The sequence below is a fragment of the Hippopotamus amphibius genome, chromosome X, assembly GCF_030028045.1.
Source record: "Hippopotamus amphibius kiboko isolate mHipAmp2 chromosome X, mHipAmp2.hap2, whole genome shotgun sequence".
In the NCBI taxonomy this organism is placed as follows: domain Eukaryota; kingdom Metazoa; phylum Chordata; class Mammalia; order Artiodactyla; family Hippopotamidae; genus Hippopotamus; species Hippopotamus amphibius.
The window spans coordinates 39,081,084-39,096,097 of record NC_080203.1 but is presented as its reverse complement, the minus strand read 5'-3'; the positions used below and the strand labels follow the sequence as shown (position 1 = coordinate 39,096,097).

The 15,014-nt window shown below is 42.3% G+C and overlaps 1 protein-coding gene across 6 annotated transcripts in view; it reads left to right on the top strand.

Moving 5' to 3' along the window:
- The first annotated feature begins 10,903 nt into the window (after positions 1-10,903).
- Positions 10,904-15,014, top strand: part of PAK3 (p21 (RAC1) activated kinase 3) — a 257,512-nt gene continuing 253,401 nt past the window's right edge. For all 6 annotated transcript variants that reach the window (XM_057717981.1, XM_057717976.1, XM_057717975.1 and 3 more), the window contains exon 1: positions 10,904-11,057. The gene's annotated coding sequence lies outside the window, so the exon portion shown is untranslated. The remainder of the gene's footprint in view (positions 11,058-15,014) is intronic.

Here is a 15,014-nt window from a genome sequence, read left to right as displayed (position 1 = left end):
TAACATTTATTTATTTATTTATTTATTTATTGACTGCGTTGGGTCTTCATTACTGAGAGCAGGCTTTTCTCTAGTTGCGACGAGCAGGGGCTACTCTTCATTGGGGTGCATGGCCTTCTCATTGTGGTGGCTTCTCTTGCTGCGAAGCATGGGCTCTAGGCACGCGGGCTTCAGTAGTTGTGGCACACGGGCTCAGTAGTTGTGGCTTGTGGGCTCTAGAACACAGGCTCAGCAGTTGTGGCGCACGGACTTAGGTGCTCTGAGGCATGTGGGATCTTCTTGGACCAGGGATTGAACCCATGTCCCTTGCACTGACAGGCGGATTCTTTACCACTGTGCCACCCGGGAAGCCCCGGAATTGCCTATTCTATGAGAGTGGGCAATTATGTTTCTTAGCTGCAGAAGCTCACACACAAGTACTTCTCCCGTAGCATGACCCTACCCTGATGGCCACTGTGATCCATTTAAGTCAAGACTTTAAACATGGTTTTTAGTAGTGCCTCCATCACTGACACAACGTCTCCAATGTGTCATCACTTGTGATAGCTGCTTCTAAGTCAAGGAGTAGACTAGGAGATCCAAAAGTCTTCTGTATCCACTTCAGATCTCCAAACACCTCTGGGATACCGTCGCACAGTCAGCTATTTCTAGCATACTCCCTTTTTATAACTTCACAAAATCGTCATAGTGGCAGACACCCTGAAAAAAAAACATTCATTGTGCACTCAGCACCAGCCCCCTATCTACTCCAGCTATGTTTATTTTGTTTATCAAAAGAATCTTCTGGTTCCAAATTATCCAGCCATATGGTCTTTGATTATTGCTGTCAATTATCATTCCAATTTTGGAGGCCCTGTTCAAGGTCCTTCACATTAGTATCCATTTGTCAACTACCTATTGCTGGTAGATATAGAAGTCAGATTGAAAAACATCAACCAAGTGCTATCTAGAGGAGTACTTCTGCTGTCTCACATTTTACTAACAACATACTGACTCCCCTCCTTATGATGCCCCAGTTCCCCCACAACTCATCACATTCATCCAGCTAGAAATATTTATTTTATAAGTAATTATGACTTTCACACCCATTGCTTTCCTCACTCTCCCATGCTATGTAGGACATAAGAAGCTACAAGCTACCAGCATGTTGAAGGTCAGGACATAAAGTATACTGGACAATTCTGGGTCCTTGAAGAGAACATCACCGTGAGAGACAATCACACACATCCAAACACTACCATATGGGGCACTCAAGGTAATGAACATTATCGACACAATAGGTTTATAATTCCAGCTAACCCCTTTATGTGAATCTATCCCATTCACCACCATTCTTTGCTATATCCGACCCACTGAAACTTCTCCCTTATATTAGTGCCTAGCTCTTCAGATTCTAAGAAAGCAAAGTCAAGGACCAAGGGAGGTTGGATAGTGGCCAATGGGCAGTAGTATCCAGTGACACCCTCCTATCTACTTATCTATGAGATGATCTTGATGGTTACAGTCCTTCCGATCAGAAAGACCCATTGGTAGTGGTTTTCACACGGTGGTCAGTATGAATTTGGTGGATATCTGGGTTCATGTGATCAGGGGTTGGTCTACCAAGCAGCAATGGGCCTTGAGTCTATCCTATCGTCAGTTCAGTGACAGAGTACATTGGCTCCCTTTTGACAAGCTGGGCCAGCAAATATATTTCTCAGATTAGTTAAGAGGCCCAAGTAGTTTCTGAACTTACAAGAAGCATAAACCTTACTCACCCATGTCTACGGGATAGACATACAGGCATATGGATATAAAGAAGTCAAGAAAAGCAGCTTTCTTTGATTCCACTGTGAAGGATGGCTGAATACCTTCATATACCAGCATTTGGGGCCCAAAGCTGGTAGCATGAATCTCTATCAAGCTATGACATGTGCCAACCAGTGACCAAAGCTTCATCCTAGTAGCTGATAGATAAGCATGCAAGCCCTGCATCCATGCCCAAAGAGAAAGTTGTCCTCTAAACACTGTCTGATGCTCTTCTCATAATGTGGAGGCTAGGAAGGAGAGCAGCCCCGTGAGTTAGTCCCATAAGAGATGCATGGGAAATAGGAAATGCTTCTTCCTGAAGTCCTTAGTCATGGATATGGAAAGAGGAAATAGCAAAATTATGTCCAAAGGAAAAAACTGTCTAAAATAAGTGGTGATGCAAGAGGATCTTAGGAAAGCAGTAGAAGTTGAGGGGCAGTGCCAACTGGAGAGAACTGAAAAAGACAAGAGGAATATCATCAATCAGGTAGGGGTGGTAAAACCAAATGTGTGTTGTCTGAATGAATGTCAAAAGCAGGCACCCAGTGATGATAGACACTGGGATTATACCTGTTCCAGATACTACTTGCAGGAATGAGCCAAGTCCCTTTTAAGGGGGTCAGAATGACTATCACATTAAAAATTCAAATAACTAAGTAATTTTTTAAATTTAATTTTATTTATTTATTATTTTTGGGGGGGTACACCAAGTTCAATCATCTGTCTTTATACACATATCCCCGTATTCCCTCCCTCCCTCGACTCCCCCCCCCACCCTCCCCATCCCAGTCCTCTAAGGCATCTTCCATCCTCCAGTTGAACTCCCTTTGTTATACAACAGCTTCCCACTGGCTATCTATTTTACAGTTGGTAGTATATATATGTCTGTGCTACTCTCTCGCTTCGTCTGAGCTTCCCCTTCACCCCCTGCCCCCCCAAACCTCGAGTTCTCCAGTCCATTCTCTGCATCTGTGTCCTTATTCTTGTCTTGTCACTGAGTTCATCAGTACCATTTTTAGATTCCGTACATGTGAGTTAGCATACAATATTTGTCTTTCTCTTTCTGACTTACTTCACTCTGTATGACAGACTCTAGGTCTATCCACCTCATGACATACAGCTCCATCTCATCCCTTTTTATAGCTGAGTAATATTCCATTGTGTATATATGCCACATCTTCTTTATCCATTCATTTGTTGATGGGCATTTAGGCTGCTTCCATGTCCTGGCTATTGTAAATAGTGCTGCAATAAACATTACGGTACACGTTTCTTTTGGGATTATGGTTTTCTTTGGGTATATGCCCAGGAGTGGGATGACTGGATCATATGGTAGTTCTATTTGTAGTTGTTTAAGGAACCTCCAAATGGTTTTCCATAGTGGCTGTACCAACTTACATTCCCACCAACAGTGCAGGAGAGTTCCCTTTTCTCCACACCCTCTCCAACATTTGTGGTTTCCAGATTTTGTGATGATGGCCATTCTGAGCAGTGTGAGGTGATACCTCATTGTGGCTTTGACTTGCATTTCTCTGATGATGAGTGATGTTGAGCATCTTTTCATGTGTTTGTTGGCCATCTGCATGTCTTCTTTGGAGAAATGTCTACTTAGGTCTTCTGCCCATTTGTGGATTGGGTTATTTGCTTTTTTGGTATTAAGCTACATGAGCTGCTTGTATATTTTGGAGGTTAATCCTTTGTCCGTTGTTTCGTAGGCAACTATTTTCTCCCATTCTGAGGGTTGCCTTCTAGTCTTGTTTATGGTTTCTTTTGCTGTGCTAAAGCTTTCAAGTTTCATGAGGTCCCATTTGTTTATTCTTGATTTTATTTCCATGATTCTAGGAGGTGGGTCACAAAGGATCTTGCTTTGATGGATGTCATAAAGTGTTCTGCCTATGTTTTCCTCTAGGAGTTTTATAGTGTCTGGCCTTACATGTAGGTCTTTAATCCATTTGGAGTTTATTTTTGTGTATGGTGTTAGGAAGTGTTCTAATTTCATTCTTTGACATGTAGCTGTCCAATTTTCCCAGCACCACTTATTGAAGAGGCTGTCTTTTTTCCATTGTATATTCTTGCCTCCTTTGTCAAAGATAAGGAGCCCATATGTGTTTGGGCTTACTTCTGAGTTCTCTATTCTGTTCCATTGATCTTCCTTTCTATTTTTGTGCCAGTACCAGAAGCACAGTCGTAACCACTGGACCGCCAGGGAAGTCCAGCTTCTTTTAAATTAAGCTTTTTTTTCTTTTGTATTCCATTATTCTCTCTGCCAATTTGAAAGTTATATATTTCATGTCTATACTTTTGTTGATCACTCACCATTTTAACATGCATACTTTAGTCTAAAATTAATCATTTTCCATTTCCTTTATAATTTAACTTTAAAAGGGCCATACACATTACCCACATTCACCATATTTTGCCTTCCGCGTCAATATCTGAAAAACTGTGGATTATGGAGTACTCTTCCCACAAGGCTTCCATCTTTCCCAGTTACAAAGAGACAAAGTGTTTAAAAAATTATTACCAATCTTGTAGATCAAGAAATTGGGTCCTGAAACAAAGAACTTGTCCATAGAAATAATTCATCTAATCAGGAAGGGAAACCAGGCCTCCAGACAATTTTTCCAATTATGGAATTCAAGAGATTGCCTGGGGAAACTTTTTTGCCACACTTAATTTTTAAAAATTTTGATATACATCGCCACTTGCCCTCCAGAGAAATTATACTAATTTACATATAGCAGTAATTGAAATCCATGATCAATACAATGCTGAGTTCCTTCCAGTTCTCGGAGTACAGGGACCATGTCTTTTTTTTTATACTTGCATTATAGAAAATTTCAAATATATATAGGTGTAGAGAGACTAGTTAATAAATTTTGTGATAACTTCTATTAAAAATTTTTTATTGCAATACAGTTGATTTCCAATGTTGTGTTAGTTTCTGCTGTACAGCAAAATGAATCAGTTATACATATATTGTGATAACTTTTAAATCCCAAGTAAATGTCAACAGCTTAGATAGGAAAGATGGCAATAAAACAGAGGAAAGCAAGACTAAATAGTGTTGGGTTTTATGCTCTATTTTTTAAAGGTCAGATTCTTTTAAATCCTTTCTGTGTTTTGAGATTACAGTAAAACTTTAATTAACAGGACCCCAACAAACTGGAAACTTTCACTAACCAGATTCTTTCCTGATACCCTATTTTAAGTAGAGGCTCATTATAATGTGCTCCTAACAGGGATTTATTCTAAAAATGCAAGACTCACAGAATGACTCCTAAACAACAAGTGGACCAAAAAAGATATCAATGGGAAATTAGAAAATATCTTGAGACAAATGGAAAGGAAAACACAACATACCAAAACTTATGAGATGAAGCAAAAGCAGTATTAAGAGGGAAGTTTTGGCAGTAAGTGTCCACATTAAAAAAGGAGAATTCAATCAACATAACTTTACACCTCAAGGAACTAAAAAATAAGACAAACTGAGCCTGAAGTTAACAGAAAGAAGGAAACAGTAAAGATCAGAGCAGAAATATACAAAATAGAGAATAGAAACACAATAGAAAAAAATTAATGAAACTGAGTTTTTTTTAAGATAAAATTGACAGACTTTCAGCTAGACTAAGAAAAAAGAAGGAAAACTCAAATAAATAAAATCAGAAACGAAAGAGGAGACATAACTGATGCCACAGGAATAAAAGGGATTGTAAGAGACTACTGAGAACAATTATACATCAATAAATTGGATAACCCGGAAGAAAAGGGTACATTTCTAGAAACATACAACCTACCGAGGCTGAATTATGAAGAAACAAAATCTGAACAGATTTTTAACTGGTAAGGAGATTGGATCAGTAATTTAAAATCTCACAACAAAGAAAAGCCTAGGACCAGATGGCTTTACAGGTGAATTCTATGAAACATTTAAAGGAAAATTAATGCCAATTCTTCTCAAACTCTTCCAAAAAAAATTGAAGTGGAGGAAAAATTTCCAAACTCATTTTATGACACTAGCATTACCCTAATACCAAAGCCAGACAAAAAAACTAAAACGAAAATGACAGGCCAAGATCCCTGATGAACATAGATGCAAATCCCATGACCAAATGGGATTTATTCTTGGGATACAAGGATGGATCAACATATAAAAATCAATTCATGTGAGGCACCACATTAACAGAATGAAAAATAAAAATAACATAATCATCTCACTAGATGCAGAAAAAACATTTAACAAAATTCAACATCCTTTCATAATAATAATAACAATAATAACCTCTCAACACACCAGGAATAGAAGGAAATTACCTTGGTCAAAGGGTACAAAGTTTCAGTTGTACCCTTTGACAGATGAATAAGTTCTGGGGATCTAATATACACATGGTGACCGTGAATAATACTGTATTGTATACTTGAAATTTGCTAAAGTAGATCTTATGTGTTCTCGCCACACACACAAAGAAAGCTAACTATGTGAGGTGATGGATGTGTTAATTAGCTTGATTGTGGTAGTCATTTCACAGTGTACACATATATCAAAACATCACGTTGTGCACCTTAAATACATACAGTTTTAATTTGCTGATTATACTTTAATAAAGCTGGGGGAAAAAAGAAGGAAATCACCTCAAAATAATAAAGGCCATATATGAAATGCCCATAGCTAACATCATACTCAGTGGTGAAAAAACGAAGGCTTTTCTTTTACGATCAGGAACATGGCAAGGATGCCAACTCTCGCCATTTTTATTTAACATAGTACTTGCAGTCCCAGCCAGAGCAATTAGACGGAACAAAAAGGCATCCAAATTGGAAAGGAAGCAGTAAAATTATTTCTGTTTGCAGATGACATGATCCTATATGTAAAAAACCCTAAAGACTCCCCCTGACCCTGCCAAAACTGTTAGAACTAATAACTGAATTCAGTGAAGTTGCAGGATACAAAATCAACATACACAAGTCAGTTGAGTTTCTATACGCTAACAATGAACTATTCAAAAGGGAATTTAAGAAAACAATGCCATTTATAATAACATCAAAAACAATAAATTGCTTAGGAATAAACTTAACCAAAGAGGTCAAAGACTGGTACATTGAAAACTTCAAAATATTGATGAAAGAAATGTAAAAAGACACAAGCAAATAGAAAGACACCTCGTATCCATAGATTGAAAGACAATATTGTTAAAATGTTCATATTACCCAAAGCAGCCTACAGATTCAATGCAATTCCTATCAGCACCCCAGGGGGTGCCAATATCTAAAGAGTAGAATGGTGGTTGTCAGGGATTGGGAGGAGGGGAATAAGGAGGTGCTATTCAACAGGCATAAAGTTTCAGGATGCAAGACGACTAAATTCCAGAGATCTGCTGTACAGCATGGGCCTATAGCTAAAAATACTGTATTGTACACTTACAAATTTGTTTAAAGGGTAGCTCTCATGTTAAATGCTCTTATCACAATAATAAAAAATGATTCAGGGAGTGACCAGGACTCTGTTCACCCTCAGTCTAGTCTTATACTTCTAATATCATTTCCAGAGTCAGGTGCCTGGCATCACATAGACCATTCTGCACGTCAGTCTTGCTTGAAATAGCTACTTGTGAGGAGCAAGCTAAAGGAAGCAAGAAACAGGACTGCACCTTCATTTTGGTCCTCTATTCTTATTTTCATGCCATTCCTATGTACCTGGAATAAAGTCTCAAATAGCAATCCCAAGCAATTGTTCCTGGTTTTCTTCCTGGCTGATGGAGTAGGACAGTGTAGTGGAAAAAGCTCTGTGCTTGGAATTCAAGTCCTGGCTCTCCTTCTTGGGAGCTGTGTGGTCTTGGAAGAGTCACTTAACCATTCTGAGCCTTAGTTTAATCACTTGTGAAACAAAAGTGTTGGACTGGAAATAATAACTAATGTCTCTTCCTGTTCTGGGTTTCTGTTATGACATAAATTTACATTTCCAAGATCTGGTCTTATCCATGGAGAATCTCATACCTGAATGATGTGAGGGCACCCAAGATATTTTTACCACCCCGAAATGCCTGAACTTCTACCATTAGTGATCCATTTCATTGATTTTAGCATTGTTTCCTGCTGTTAGTCTTCCTTCTGAGAACAGAAGCATGGAAAGGCACTTCATTGTAAATAAATAAATCAGGTCACTTTTGCCCAGTTGGGAAAGGTAGGGATTTGGATGTCCCAAGAGTTTGGGAAGTGGGAAGATAAGGGTGTAACACAGAGAAACTGGAAGAGTGTCAGAGACAAGATTTCACCTCCTTCACAATTTTTCTGTGGCTTGGCTACAAGCATTGTTATGACTCAACCCCTCTGTGCTTGGCAAGGCTCGACCAAGAATAATCTCCATTTGGTACCAAATCAGAACAGGGAGTCCCTGGCTAAATGTCAGATTCAGGTATTTCTTATAGATTCTGAATGGAGTTCTTTCTTAGGTCTTTTGATAAACAGAAACTTGTTTAGAAGAGCCAAAGCATCCCTTCGAGTAAACCATGTACATTGTTACAAAACCGTTAATCGGCACATACTTCCAACCCTAGATACCCTCTTTTCATCATCCTCTTCTGAATCTGCCCTCTTCTTAATCCCATGCTGGTCCTCAGTAGTTGCAGAGAATTCCCCATCTCTCCTTGCTTATCTGGCCTATCTCTGATCACCAGCACTTGATCTCTCCTATCCTGGAGAAAAACAATCTCTTCCTCTGCATTCTCTCACTATTGAGGTACCACTAGTAATAAAGGATTTCTGCCTTTAATGGGGAAAGACCCATTAACCTAGTTGTTGTTTTTCTTCTCTCTAACAATAACATCTATCATTTATTGTCTTGCTATGTCTCAGGCACTTGTATTGTTACCAAATGCAATTTTGTGTGCCCAATGTGCAGTGAGGCCAAACAATACTGAAACTTCGAAAGTCTGGAGCAGAAAAAAGTTTATTACAGGACCAAGCAAGGAGAACCAGGGGGTGGTGTTCATGCTCCCCAAAGCCCCAAACTCCCCAAAGGGTTTCAGCAAAGCTTTTTTTTCTTTGGCCGCACCGAGTGGCATGCGGGATCTTAGTTCCCCAACTAGGGATCAACCTGGACTGGAGTCCTAACCACTGGACTGCCAGGGAATTCCTCCAGCAAAGCATTTCTAAAAGCAAGGTGAGGGATGGGATCTCAGGGTATGTGATTATCTCGTGCACAATTCTCTGACTGGTTGATGCTGGGTAACAGGGTAGTTAACATGATCAATCCTTAGGCACCAGTAGGTGGGGGAGGGGTGATTATGTTCTCGTGATCATCAAGTAGTTTATTCCTTCCATTTCATTCTCTTGACGTAGAAGACAAACATCTAGCTCCTGGGGGAAACATTCACAAGATTTTCTATCACCCCAGGAAATTCAAATAGACCCTCTTCCTACTGTTCTTTCTGTACCAAATTATACTTACAGTAGCTGTTGGTAGCAGGGTCAAAGGAATAATTTTGTCTGCCGATTGGGGACTGAGGCCTAAAAGTTGTTAACTCATTTTTGCTTACTAACTTGTGAGTTGCACCTGAAGGTATTGACCTAACTGAAATACTTTTTGAAAATCTCATTTTAGTTAATTTCAATTTAGCCAAGGCACTAGACCATTACCCTCCAACATGGAGATCAATAGATGCATTTGAAATTTCTATCTAAGATGTCATTTTAGAAAGGAGATTTTGGAATTCCCTGGTGGTCCAGTGATTGGGACTCGGTGCTTTCACTGGCAGGGCCTGGGTTTGATCCCTGGTCAGGGAACTAAGATTCCAAAAGCCGTGCGGTGCAGCAAAGGAAAAAAAAAGAAGCTCTATACCCTAGAAATCTGAAGACCTGAGTCCCAATTCTGGATCTGCCACTTATTAGCCTGTCATGTTAGGCAAATCCACTTAATTTTGCTGAATCTGTTTCCTCATCTGTAAAATACAAATAAGATATTTTCCTTGCCTAATTCAAAGAGATGATAGGGTAGGGATTCCACTATTAGGAAGTACTTTGTAAATCCCAAAGTGCTCTACAAGCAGAAGCCATTGGGTGAGATGAAGTGGAATGCTCAAAAGGTCACTTGTGGGAAGGAGACTTTCAGCAGAGCTCCAAGCAAGGAGTTCACCAAGGATTCGATCATGGAGAAAAAGTATGCCTCTCACAATTGGTTTCCCTTTAATCTGAGGTTTAGGAGTGCAGATGCAAACTGAGTCTCCAGCTGGATCCATGATGATTTTCATCCCTCTGACTTTCAGGAAACCAGTCTTGGTTCTCATCTAAACTGAGTGCTCCACTCCTAGCGGGAGAGTGGCATGAGGGTTAAGTGGCTGCCTGACATCAGTGAAGCCAGAGATCTGGATAATACTGGCTTGGTGAACAGACTAAAAAGTAGAGAATTGATTGTATGCCACCTTGGTTACAAGCACAGAGATTTTACAATGGAATGAGAGACAGCAGAAAAGGCGGAACTCAGAACCTGTATGAAGTTATGGGCACCTCAACTCGCGAAAGTAAATCCCAAGTCAGAACAGAAATTGCCTTCTGGGTAGTCCAGACAGCGCTGAGCATAGTGCAAACAGCTCACTCAATAGGATGTGATGGTCACTGTCCTTGGTCTCTTTCTATTCCCCTTAGCTATAGGTTTTCCAAAGATATGTGTGGATAAAATTTACTAGTGCCCAGAAAGAAGACTGAAGGTAGGGATCTGTAATGGCAGGCCTAGCGCCCTGGTACTGAACCCCTTCTCCCCCATCTCGCTCCCTCACCCACAACCCCCATCCCCTGGCCGGCATAGTCAGGCTTGGGAGCCTGAAAGGGTTTCACTTCCGCCTGGCTGCAGGAACCACAAGTTCCAGACTAGATCGGAATTGGAATAATCACAGTTAAAATACACCCAGATGCTCTTACACACCCAGACGCGCGCGCATCCCGGGGCCATGGGGCGCACGTGAGCCCACGCCTCGCGCACCCAGCCCTGCCCCTCGCCAGAGCATCCTCCTCAGCTGCCACAGCAGCCGCCGCCTCCGCCTCCGCCTCCGCCGCCGCCGCCGCCTCCTCCTCCTTCTCCTCCTCCTCCTCCTCCTCCTCTCCGTTCTCCTTCTACGGCCGCCGCCGCCGCTGCTGTGTCTCCTATCCCCTCTCGTCCTCCTTCCTCTCCCAGTTCTTGCTCCTCCTCCCATCCCCGGCGCCTGCTGCCCGGCGGCGAAGGGCAGAGCCCTCAGCAGCGGCTCCCCTTCGTTCGGGCCAGGAAGAGGCAGGAACAGGTCTGTGTCGGGGGCGCTTTGTTGCAGGCTGTTGGAGCGCCAGTGGCTCCAAGAGCCGTTGGGAGGGCACGGGGCGGACAGGAGGGAAGATTATTTCTCAGCTTTTGGTCTTTTTCTAGGAATAGATGGGGTGCGGTGGGGTGGAAAGGCAGCTCGGTCCCTTTGCCAGCTCGCCGTCCCTGTCGCTTCGTGGCGAGAGAGCTCGGAAGCTGCCCGGACTCCTGCCCCCGCCCACCCCTAAAGCTCTCTTTCTTTGCGCCCCCACTACCCGCATTCACTTCCTAGAGCTGAGCTTTCTCTTGTTCTGGGAGCTCATGGATGGGGGCGGGGAGAGATGGATGGAGTCGATCCAGCGGGGCACCTGGGTGCATGGGGCTTTGTTGTGTACAGTAAAACCAGTCCCCACCAGCTTCCAGTTCCAGGCTAGGCTGCAGTCTGCCCGTAGAGTGGGGTGTGGGCGGGCAGTCTAGGGAAGTGAGAGAATGTGAGGGGGCACTGCCTGTGTGTGACTGGGCACACAGGAATGCAGATGTGGGAGATGGTGCAGGTTTTGTGTGGGATTCAGTGAGTGTGAGTTGGAGTGTGGGGTGTGTGTGTGTGTGCCCGCGCGCCCGCGCCTGTGTGTGTGTGTGCGCGCGCGCGCCATGGGGCTGGGCTACTCCTGGCATTACATGTCCTTGGGTATCATCCCATGCCAAGATTGCAGTAACAAACAGGCGCATCAGGTCCAACCTGTTCTACCCACATTGGAAGGGTAATGATGGTTTCAAAGTGATGGAAATCCCCCAGCTGCGGCAGTGGCTTAGGACATTCTGGATGTGGAATTTCTAGCCAGGTTGGCCAAGTCTTACTGGACATCATTTTTGTTCCCCCAAAGATGCCCAACTTTCTTAGCAGGCTTCTCTCTCTCAACCAATGAGGATACAAAGCTCTTTACAGTGATCTCTGCAGTAACTCCCCACCCCCTCAACTTCCTCACCCCACCCCTTTAATTAGTGGATCCTCATGTCTTCTTTACTGCAGTGATGTTAGTGGTGGGTTAGGATGTAGCTGTATGTTTGGTGAAAAGGGGACATACTAAAAGCACTATGTATTAGTTGTGAATTTGGTTGAGAGTTTTTTGTGGTTGTTGACCCGTAAGATGTGAATTGGCATGGTCTTTTTTTTTTTTAATCAAAGAGAGAAGAGATCAATAAAAATGAACAAAACAGGTAAACCTCCTCTTTGACATTTTAATTTATGGTTTTAATAAAGCGTTTTACAGGGTCCAAACATGTACAGTTAAGGATAGCGATCGTTCTGTCAAACAACTGACATTTATTAAGCACCTGCTATGTGCCAGCAGTGTTAGGTATTGGAAGTATAGAAATGAATAAATGAATAAAACATCATCTCAACTTGCAGGGAGTGCACAGTCTGGTAGGCAAGAGAGAATGTGTAAACAGATAATTACAGTAGAGTTTGACAAGGGCCGGGCAGGATACTGTGAGAACATGGAAGAGGGATGCCTGGTTGGAGGAGGGTGAATGATCAAGAGAGTCTTAACAGGGGAAGTGACATTTAAGTAAGTCTTGAAGAATTAATTCACCAGGTGGCTAAGTTGAAGGGACAGCATGTATAAAGGCAGAGGGGTCATAGTTAAGTAAGACTGCAGGGAGTCCTTGGAAGTGTTACTGTCACATTCTCAACAAACTCAGGATGAATGGTAATTAATGGTGGTAATTAATGGTGAATCCAAAAGGAGCCAGTATTGCAGACTGATAAGGATCAGAACACATCCCCATCTTAAGAAATGTCTAGCTCATTTATTAATATTAGTGTGTTTTGCTTTAAGCAAATCTGATATGTATAAGCATGGATTTACAAGGCAAACGAACTAGATGGCCAGTATTCACATTGCAGAATTTGTTGCTTTACAAAAAGGATTCATAATCAGATCATCTTAAATAACAGTGCCCCTGTGACCTTTATAGTGAATATTTTTACCCAAAATCCTTTTACGCAGAATTGTTCGCATAGCCAATGGATGGATACAGAAAGGTATACTTGCATCACATTTACTTTTTGCGCACAAATTTACCAATTTCAATGGAAACATTTTCCCTCATGGTTTGGATGTTTAATAAACACTAAAAGAAAACGTGAAAATGTCAGTAATAAATATTAAATCCATTGTCTGTGATCTTTTATCATTTGAATTGTATGTAAAACACAAATTAATCAGGGCAGGGTCTTCAGGGAATTTTACATCTTAGGTACTTTTAGTAGTGTCACTGGTAATTAATAATAGCACAAGATTTGTGTGCTATATGTTAGTTCTGAAATGGATATACAATGACTACTCTAATACTCATGCAGTGAAGCTGGAACAAGGGCACGTTCCGAGTCTCCTGTTTTGTTGTGTTGGTGCTGATTGCACGGGCTGATGAATGGCACTGGAAATGAACCGAAGAGTTGGATGATTTCTACCGGAAGTGCCTGGTGGGCACAAAATTCTGCTAGTTAAGAGTGTGGGCTCTGAGGGTTTGGACCGGCATCCAGATCATCTCATCCCTTAAATGAAGACCAAAAATAGCCCAGGGTTCTATTAAAAAGGAATGCCAGCAGAAGTAGGTGAGCTTGAATCGGCTTCCACCCATCTGGCCAATGCCCTGCTGCAGAGGAAATGATGGCCTGGAGTCCTTTGGGGGCATCAAGGTCCTTTGTTCACTGGCTGTCAATACCAGAAGGTATCAGGCAATATCTGTAAGGAACACCCTCCCACAGCTTGGACTGGAATGGACTTGATCTGTTGCTGTGCTGATACTCAGATGAGTCTAGCGGCTAGGACAGCGCTTCCCAATGTGGGTTCCAAAAAAAACCAGTTCCATAGGATGTTAATAGGTGTTATACATGCACACACACACACACACACACACACACACACACACACACACACACAGAGTTTTGAGGTTAAGTTTACTCTGAGAAATTCCTGCTTTCACAGAAAGTTTTGTTTATTGCAGGGCTTCTAAAAGCCTTTACTAGGCTAGCAGATATTGTGACTCTCCAGGAGAAGAGAATACGCAGCATTTCCCAGATATATTTTCCCACAGAACCTGGTGTTCCAACAAGCATTTGGCTGGGCTGGGGTGGAGAAGAACATTCTTTGGGCAACGCTGGGCAAGAGGCTTTTGTGCTGAGTTTGGAGGCTGTCGGTGTCTTGCTGGATAAACTTGGATGACTCGCGTCAGCCCTCCAGGCTTGCCTTCCCTCCATGTGTAAAATGAAGCTAATAATACTCATTGACTGTGATGGTGTGATGACAACTGAGATAATATCGCTGCAAGTATTTTGAGCTCCTTAAAAGAAAGGCTCTATGTAAACTCAAGGTTATTATGAAAGGGAAGTGAAGAATTAAAGCAATTATCCTGATGGTTCAGGCCCCGATCCTGTTTCTTTTCTGCTGCGTTATTGGGCAGACTGCCTCAGTTCTCTGCTCTGCTTTGACTGCAAAGACCTATCCTCATTCAACCTTGGGTGACTCAGTTCTCTGGGCTTAGTTCCTTTCACATCCTGACAATTTCAGTGTGGCCTTTAATTTCCTGGTCCAGAGGTATCATCAGTACAGCCTCAAGAAAAATCCCATCAATCTGAGCACACCCTGCTGACCAGAGAAGCCTGGAGGTGGGAATTAAAGGCAGCTGGAAAGTTGCTTTTATCCTTCACACTCGTCCTCTTGCAGAAGCAGTTCTAAAGGGCCATCTTGGAAGCTGGCTGCTGCAGGGCTCATCTCCAGTGGCCCCACTGCCCCATCTGGGCCAGAGTCCTGTTTGCAGGAGAGGTTTCGTGAGCACAGTTTCCAGGGTCCATTTTGCCACTAGGAAGCCGTGGCCATCTTTAAGAAAATTTAAAGGCAAAAGAAAAAACACTCGTGTGACTATTGACCCTTCCTGATTCCCCTGACCCTTCATTAAT